Genomic DNA, 9,984 nt, shown 5'->3' on the forward strand with positions numbered 1-9,984 from the left:
TGGGCGCCCAGATGGATATTATTGTATGTTTCAATGAAATTCCATCTAAACTTATAGTTATATTGTACATGGATGGTGCAATATATATTTTAGGCAAGTTTTGAAATAACAGAGTAAACCTTCTTAAAACTTACCGTTAACAGTTTAAGTAAATCAGTACGTGACAATTTGGGCTAGACCACAAAAAAAAAAGTTATTTCATTGATAACAATTAATTAATGATTTTATTCAGTTTTAATGGTCTCAGAATTTTATTCGTTGTTTGTGACACTGGTTCATTTTATGCAAATTAGCTGAGCCATCCAGTTTTGAGTAAATAAAATACCATGAGAAAAACAAAATAATATATTAAAAACACCGAGAGATTTTAAGACCAGATCAAGGCTGTTTTGGACACATAAATTGATTTGAAACTTAGAAAATGCTATTTTGTAACAACATTTTGTCATTTTGTAACATTCTCATAAAAATCATGAATATGCAAATTCGTTAATTAACATAGAAATGCTACTGTTTAAAGGTCAATGTCTTAGCTCTATTTTGACAACATTGTTTTGTTTTATCACCAAAACTGACCAAGATATGACTGATTATCATCTATATGGTTGTCCTTTTCAAAAATGAACGGTTGCCATAGAAACTTTGAAATTATATAGTTTAAAGGAGTTAGGAGTTTTTACATGGGAACATTTTTAAAGAGTTTGCCCTGTGGAACAATTTTGTACCAATGAACAAAGTATAGGGTGGTACATGGTAGACCTCACTGGCCTCCAAACTATATCAAGGGTCTTGCTTCCGCCATTAAAGGCTGGAAATTTACAATTTAACCTATTGCTGTGACGGTGCGATGTTAAACCCACATGAAACAATTGCAAACTACGGTGTCCTTTTCGGACAACCATAGATTTCGATTGTAACTCTTCTCTATAGGTGAAATATACATGCGATGGGAAAATCAACAATTCTCGCGAAAGTTTTAGAACGAATTTCGGAGCAGGCAGGACAATTTACCCAGGTCTTGCTGGTGCTTAGATAGAAAACATACCGTAGCACCGGTATTTCCAGCTTTTAAACAAAATGTCGCTTGTCTTTGAATTTCGTATGTCCAACGCGATAATTGTCGCTAGTCCTTTAATTTCGCTAGTATATTTTCTGTTCAGTAAACAATACAACATGCGGAATTTAACAATTCTCGCGAGGCCTCTGGCACAATAATTATCGCGTTGTAAACCGCGCGAGAATTGTTAAATTTCGCAACTATATGTGTTGTTACTGACGAAATTTAAGGTGGCCCAAAAAGGACACCGAGTAAAACTGTTTCAGAATTATTATCATATATAAAAACATTTACTAATTTCATAATATTTACACGTTCAAAGGTCAGACATTCGCAAGTTTTACAAAGATTCTGCACAGTCACTTAAAACGAATCCTTTCGTTTTCACAGTTGTTTTTATTTTTCAAAACATGTGAGAAGATACACAGAAATCCATCGAACGTTAGAATTTAATATTCGACCGTTTATTTTAAAACAAGTTCATATTTTTTGTGAACAATAATTACATATGTAGATTTAATTGAGAAAAAGTTCTCCAGCAGTCTTTATGCAATTTAGACAAGATAGTTAAAGCAATTGTATCTCGTGCACGGTAAAGTTTGAGTAAAACTGCTTAAAATATTACAGTGTATTCCTTTAATTTGATACGATTAGCATTTTTCACATAGTAAATACATTGTAGTTAAATTTTCATAGCATGTCATAGAATATAAATGTCTAGGAGACCGGCCTTTTCAAGTTTGATAACCATTAATATTGCTCCCATAACATAAGTGTTAACTCGCTCGGATTAGCAAGTCTACATTTCCTTCTAACATGTCTAAGGTAGTTATAAATGTCCTAACATCGACTGTATATGCCAGTAAAAGCTTCATCTATTTTAATTATGACAAAACATAGAGCATAAAACATTATAAAAGCAAATGAAAAAAAGGGAAAAAGAAAACGAACATATTGTCCACGAGCGTCATTAGATGTCTATGAAATTAGCGTTGTTTAAGCATGTTAACGTCATTTCCTTTTGATTCAAAGTTAACGTTACTGGACCGTGATATGTAACAGCAAGTTTATACTAGGACGGCCCTTACTAACACTTTCCTTAGGTTGACGTTTTTAAAGTCTAAATGTTAAATAAAGCTAAAGTAACGTACTAGCACAAAAGTTCTAGTGCACAACAGAGTGCTATCATGACAAAGCCTATGGTTCTTGATATTTCTCAATACAAAAGATGTTTTACGTAATTTTAGGAAATTATTATATCTCCGTCTTCGTTATTTTAAAATTCAAAACTAAAAGGAACTTTATATACTGAAAAGGTCTTCAAAATTGATATTATGGAATAATGTCCCTTTCTATGCTACAATTATACCATTTTCGCTTTTTTTTTCTTTTTTATACACAGTATATCTTCCGCGCAAGGATTAAATTACAAACAATAATATATTGAAAAGGAGAAAGGGAAACAATAACCACAACTTTATCTTGAATAAGAACAAAATTATCTTCTTTTGTGAACTAATTTTTCCATTAATTTATAGAGTATCCGGACAAATATACATTCAGCTATTAGTGAAATTATATGAAACGGGTTGCTGAGACATAAAAGTGAAGACAACCTTTTCGTGCAATTTTAGCAACGTATGACTCATATTAGATTCATTGTTGTCTCTAATCGTAGTTTTGAAATTACTGAAACGAGCAGACGTTTACGTATGATTTTAGTATTTATTCAGGAAGTATTTTGATGTTTACCTGATGTTTGTCATGTGTTTTTGCACACTCAACAACAACAAAAACAAGTTTGCACCTGGATATTGAGACGATAACTTTATTTATTGTCGTAGTGAAAATGTATGCATTAAACGTCCGGTTTAAATCTAATATAAGTCGAAAGCGGACCGTAATTTATTTTACATTAATGCGCAAGTTATTTATATGTTATTGCGCAGTAACATCTGATACTGCTGTATAAAGTTAATTACTGCTGCAATTCAGTTTGTTGATATTGATATTTTTTACCAAAGATTTTCACTACAAGGTACAGTTAAATATATGTTATGTCGATCGAAATGACAGACAGAAGAGTTGATTTAGTTGACGGGTCAACAGGGTAGTCTGGTCGGTAGGGTCGGCAGGGTAATTGACAAGGTTGATATGTTCACTGGGTCGACAGGAAGAGAGGTTCAACAGGTCGATAGGCCGACATGACTGTCAGGCACACACAGAATGGACAGGCTGAAAGGTAGATATAGATAAAGTCTCGTCAAGCGCAATTTCAATTTAGTAAAATGTAAAGTATATTTAGAACCTTGCAAGGTCAGATGTTCCCAAAACAAAACGAATTTTCATGCGTTTGCATGTATTCACTCAATTCACTCAATTTAAGGAATGTTATTTTTTTGTTCCTCTTGGGGTTGCGGCGCCCCCACGCCCCATACAATTGTGTTCAGTTCATTGAATAGATTTATATCGCCTTTTTTCTCGAAATTGCAACGTTTAAACTTGAAATATATTCTAACATACAGCAGTACTCTAGTTTTATGTTTGTGTACTATACATAATGCACGGTATAGATGAGAGAAACCCTTGTCAATCTTTTACTCTGTCGACCTTTCGACACTGTCGATCATTCTGTTGGCCGTATTGACCTGTCCACCCAACCTATGTTGGGTTATAGATATAACCTCAAGTTTTCAATGACAGAAACACATTCAAAAATTATCTTAAAATTGATTTCTCATGTCCTCCAAATAACTAAAAATTAATTTAAAAGTTTTATTTATATCAATAATTTGCAATTGAGTTCTGACGATGGTGATTGTTTTATATTTGTGTTTTCGAAAAATGACTACTGTTGTCTTAGGCAATTATTTACCTTTACAGACATGAGCACCTTAAATGCTAGTTTTCTTTATTATATGCAAAACTGAGAAACTTCCAAAGTACAGCACGCACAAGTGATTGTGATTGTAGGGTATGACTTTATTTTCTATGACACATTCTGAAATGCTATAATGTTCATGATTTCTACCCTAAAAATGATCCGTCGTGTAATTTCAACAAAATTGGCATGGAAGCAAGAGAAATAGCTCTATAGAGGAATGAAAGAATAAATGATAGCTATTTGAATCCGCCATTATGCGACAGCTATTGTTTCGCACAATAGGCATAGATTGTAAATATAATTACAATGTATCTATTAGTTTACTATAAAAGATAATAGGTAACTTAAAGGTAGATTTCTCGGAAGCACAGAGCACCAAATGCACTGCCCCAGAGCCACGCATATGCCAACAACAAAAAGAAGCTGTAATGGAAATATATTTCAGACGGGTTGCTTCAAACATCCAACAAGTACATATTAATTCAGGCTAAATATTGATGGAGGGGAAGGAAATAGTAAAGGGCGAAATGGGGTCGGGGGGGGGGGGGGGGGGGGTGATGGAACCCGATGGGCTTAGTGTAATGTTGATAAAACATGTTGCCCAAACCCTTTGCTTTTGTGTTGTTGTAATTTAATGATCTGTTTGCATGTGTATATAAGCAATAGAATATGGTTAAATCAGTTCAATCCCCTTACTTTTTGAGTTCAAGCCCTCGTGCAACTTATAAGAAAACAAAACTATCGAGTGCTAATACGAACAAATAAAACAAGGAGTTGTTTGTCAAAACGTTAAAAATTATTTTCGATAATTTCTTCCCTATTAACGCCAACATTTTATTAAACCCGCTTGACTCGTGTGTATCACTTACATACGACTTTAAATTTGTAACCTTGAAGAACATAAATCAAAAAACGTGAATAATTTCAAGCATGGTATGAAGTCAAAGAGATTTTACTTCTCATTTTTAACTTTAAATGGGAGACACGACAGACCAGGAAGTCTTTCATGCAATGATAAATATAATGATATAGATATCGATAATATATTACTAAGGATCGAAGGTCACTGGCTATGAAGAAAGTCAAGATAATTTAAGTAATTAACACACTTTTGTCACATTTCCACGTGTGTATAAAACACTTTATTACATACTCGTTTCTATTCCCCGTTAAGTTACACTGGTACCGGAAACGTCAATATTTTTCAATACACTGACGCCTGAATTTCATATCGGGTGCGTGACGTAATTCAGTGTGTGTTGTTGCACTTTTTTTCTATTTAGTTCTGTATTGTCAATCCTATTCAGGCTATTGAACATATTTATGATATTTACATAATATTTTTACGTTATAAAAAGGTTATTATCTTTGCATCGGGAAATATGCACTCGTTCTTCTGCGGAAGAATATTGCGCTCCTAAAGTCGCGCAATATTTCCATTGAAGAACTTGTGCATATTTCCCGATACAAAGTTAATAACCTATAATTATTTCATTCTCTTAATTGTGTGTGAATAACTATATATCTATATTGTCATTGTTGTTAAAATAAACATATTTATTACAATACAGTATTTATATTGCAACAGCTTATCACCTTTATGCCCCCACACATTTATGTGGGGGACATATAGCGTTGCCGCTGTCCGTACGTGCGTCCGTCATTTCGTATGTCCAGAAACGTTGTATGACTAACTCCTCACACGCTATTAGTATGATTTGCTACAAACTTTCAAAGATGAACAAGCTTGATATGCAGATGACCATAAAGGTACGTAGTTTTTCTGTGACTATTTTTACCACAGTTATGGCCCTTTGATATTTTCTCTTATATGTGGAATGTAGAGAAACATCTCGTGTGTCCAACTCCTCCCACACTAATAGCCTGATTTGCTTAAAAACCGAAGATGAACAAGTTTGATGTGCAGATGACCATTAAGTAAGTATTATACTGCAGTTATAACCCTATGATAGTTTTTGCTATATAGAGGATGGCACAGTATGTTCGGGCATCCGTGTCCTATAGTCACAATTCTAGTTGATTACGTAGGCGGAACCACAACAGCACCGACAGTTTACTCCACAATGAAGAAACAATTCATTATTTATTTATAGACGGTGCGAAATATCCTACAGACGTTGATCGTGCATGCAAAGGCCACTTATGACTTGATATTTCGACCATGATGTCTTACAAGAGATTGTTTAGGCCATTCAGTTGACGTATAGAATGTTTATAGCTGCAAGATAACAGTTAAATGATGGAAACAGTGCGTTAAATACAGCCGACTTAGTGTCCATTAGACAAAGTTGCTATAGTTTCTCTTTTCTTACAGAAAAGATAATAAAGCTTTAGCAAAGTATTTGCACAAGTATTCAATTTAAAGATGCTTTTATTAATAATATATGTCATGTGTTTACGAATCGGATAGAAATATCCGTCCCGAGGGCACCTGCGCATTGGGCGGTAATGAGGCTTGCCGAATTACCGCCCATGCGCAGGTGGCCGAGGGACGGATATTTCCATCCGATTCGTAAACACATGACTGATATTTTTTCTTGCATATCGTCTACATGTTAGCATTTTATTCTGGCAGATTATTTTTCTTGCATACAGTATCTTACAAATAACAGGTAGAAATAGTTTCTTTGTAGCACTCTTTCTTTTAGTAGAGCGCGGGAAATTAACGTCCGTAAGCAGAAGTGACGTCATGATGTTTTGCGTTACGCACAATAACAAAGTTCCACTTAAGTTTTATCGTTTGTAGCGTAACGTTATGTTCTTATGGTAAACTAACGTATTTTGAATCGAGAAATATACTATAAGGAACGGAGAGAAACTATCAAGGTACCTGCTTTTTTCGTATTTTTACATAAACAATATATTATCAGTGCATGAACCACTAGTTGTCATTAACAGCACGAGAGTCATCTGGCATGGGGGGTACCAGATGGGTTTTGCCGGCATGGGTAAAATCACCGGAAACGCCAGTCCGGTGTGCAAGAAAATTTAATATGTAAGAAAAAATTGCAAAGACACAAGAACCAAAACTCTGTCTTGAATAAATAAATATGTATGTAACATGAGGTTCTGCATGTACATTTGTTATTTTGACACCATTAAAGGGAATATAATTAAACTGAATTTCTTTCCCTGCATCAAAATTGAGAAAAAAATGACAAAGCGATCTCCATAACCTCAGATCCACAATCTAAATTCAAGTTTGTTAAGTTCTGTCCATTGTTTTCTCATTTAGGCTAAACCCATTTTAAATTGGGGATCTTATGCTGCTTTTCATGGAATTACAACTAGTCACAGGTGTACTGTCGTATGAACACATATGCAGATGTCTCTAAATTGTTTTTTTTTTCACTTAAATGTTGAGTTCTGTTCAACCTGGGGCTAGAGGACATGAACGTTAGCATGTATTTCCACTACTGTCCATGAACAGGCTCAAGCAAACCTAGCCTGCAACATTTTTGTTTTTGTCGACCTGTGGAGTTTCCACCTTTTCTGATTTATAAATTTTTGTTTGCAGTGTTTTGTAACTTTTTGTAGTATTGTAGCGCTTTTGGAAATGTTTCTCACTCTGTGAACTTCCAGTTTCGTGGATTTTTCAAGCACATTAAGTTGGTAACCGTATTTTTGTTTAATTCAGAAGACAACGACTCAGTATTTCAGTCATCCTGTGTCAGTTGTAAGATCAATTATGAATTTATGAAGTCGCTTCCCCATGGCAAATCTTTGGTTATGGATTCAATTTTTGAAGCTTATGTGATCAATTATTTATTTTATTATTTTAATTTCTGTGTATTTAATTTAAAAACAGCCATGAAGTCAAACTGCTAAAAAATGAAATAATTTCTGTGCATTTAATTTCGATTTAAAAACAGCCATGAAGTCAAATTGCTAAAACATGAATTGACGTTTAACATCACCAACTACTACGGGCACCACCTCCTGATGAAATGGATTAACATGCTCGTAATACATTTCATGCTTTGAATTAACCAATTGTCACTGAATATCTACGGCTCCTCACAATGGGGTATTCGATGCTCGGTGGTTGTATTTATAAGACTTGTCCAATCGTCATTCAGTCTCTAACTTCAGAACTCACAGTAGCATATCGTTGGTCTGTTCAGTTTTCTCTCTTCCGATTACCAGTAGGGTGCTGCCATTTTTGACTCATGCATATTCACTACAAATAGCCTCTACGCCTATGTGTGTTTATGCGCCTTTATGTCAGCCTTTTGTGAAATGCAAGTTATCAACAGCAGGCCGACAAGGAACAATAATTCGTATATGGTATTAATCCGTGCATTGAATGATTTATACTGTGGATTAGAGATTGATAAAATCAATTATTATGCATGATCTAAAAATAGATTCCCGCTAAATAACCACGCAATGAAATAGTCGTTGGTCACGGGGTGTTCGTAATCCTCAGATAATTTTTTGCAATTTGCAGATGCTTCCTTTCATTTGCTTTTTATCTGTCAAGAGTTCTTTCATTTTCTTTCTCGTTTTGTAAATGCATAATGTGTAAAGTGTTTGTGTCTTTTCTATATATAATGCGGGTGCTCGCATGTGGTAATCTCTTGGCAAAAGATCCGGGAGGGCTATTTAATATTGTGGTCTAAACAAAATTCGGTTTTACATCTGCAAAACATGATGTTTAAGTCAGATTATTTTTTAAATATTGCATATGTATTGTGGCCGGTGGCGTCCATTTAAAAGCCGCGACAAATTTTACCGTCAGTTTATAAAATGTCGCGGGCAACTTTCATATCCGCGAGATTTTATGTTGAAATTGTATAAAATATCGCGGCCAAAAGAGACAACTAGTTTTTTTGTCTCACTTCCCCTCTAAAATCTCGCGAATTACTGACGAAACCGCGACATTTTCTGTCTACATAGTAGAATAAGCCATACAAACATATTCTTATTTTAGTTAGCTGATTGCGGCCATTTTAATCCGCGATATTTTTGTTTTCATGCGTACCTTATAAAAAGTCGAGTTTAAACCTCTAAGCCTCGAGTTTTTATGCTGAGAAACGTCTCCCATTAAAAGTCGCGGCTTCTTTGATAAAAAGCCGTGGATTTCTTACCCGCGACTTTTTATGAAAATGCGAATGCAAAGCGCGATTCACCCGGAAGTAAAACGGATAGGAAGTTAGCAGTAGCAGTAGCAGGGGAGCAGCAGCAGTAACAGCAATAGCAGCAGCAGCAGTTTTAGTTACAGCAGTAGTAGCAGAAGTAATAATAATATCTGTCATGTGTTTACGAATCGGATAGAAATATCCGTCCCGAGGGCACCTGCGTATTGGGCGGTAATGAGGCTTGCCGAATTACCGCCCATGCGCAGGTGGCCGAGGGACGGATATTTCCATCCGATTCGTAAACACATGACTGATATTTTTTCTTGCATATCGTCTACATGTTAGCATTTTATTCTGGCAGATTATTTTTCTTGCATACAGTATTTTACAAATAACAGGTAGAAATATTTTCTTTGTAACACTCTTTCTTTTAGTAGAGCGCAGGAAATTAACGTCCGTAAGCAGAAGTGACGTCATGATGTTTTGCGTTACGCACAATAACAAAGTTCCACTTAAGTTTTGTCGTTTGTAGCGTAACGTAATGTTCTTATGATAAACTAACGTATTTTGAATCGAGAAATATACTATAAGGAACGGAGAGAAACTATCAAGGTACCTGCTTTTTTCGTATTTTTACATAAACAATATATTATTAGTGCATGAACCACTAGTTGTCATTAACAGCATGAGAGTCATCTGGCATGGGGGTACCAGATGGGTTTTGCCGGCATGGGTAAAATCACCGCAAACGCCAGTCCGGTGTGCAAGAATAGCACATGTTTTGCTACAACTACTACTGCTGCTGCTGTTGCTACTGCTTGTTTCACAAACTGCTGCTACTGCTGCCGCTGCTGCAATTTTCACGTTTTTCTACTACTGCCAGTGCTACTGCCGATATACGTTTATGCTACTGCTACAGCTACTATCGCTATTGCCAACTT

The sequence above is a fragment of the Mercenaria mercenaria genome, unplaced genomic scaffold, assembly GCF_021730395.1.
Source record: "Mercenaria mercenaria strain notata unplaced genomic scaffold, MADL_Memer_1 contig_114, whole genome shotgun sequence".
Classification (NCBI taxonomy): domain Eukaryota; kingdom Metazoa; phylum Mollusca; class Bivalvia; order Venerida; family Veneridae; genus Mercenaria; species Mercenaria mercenaria.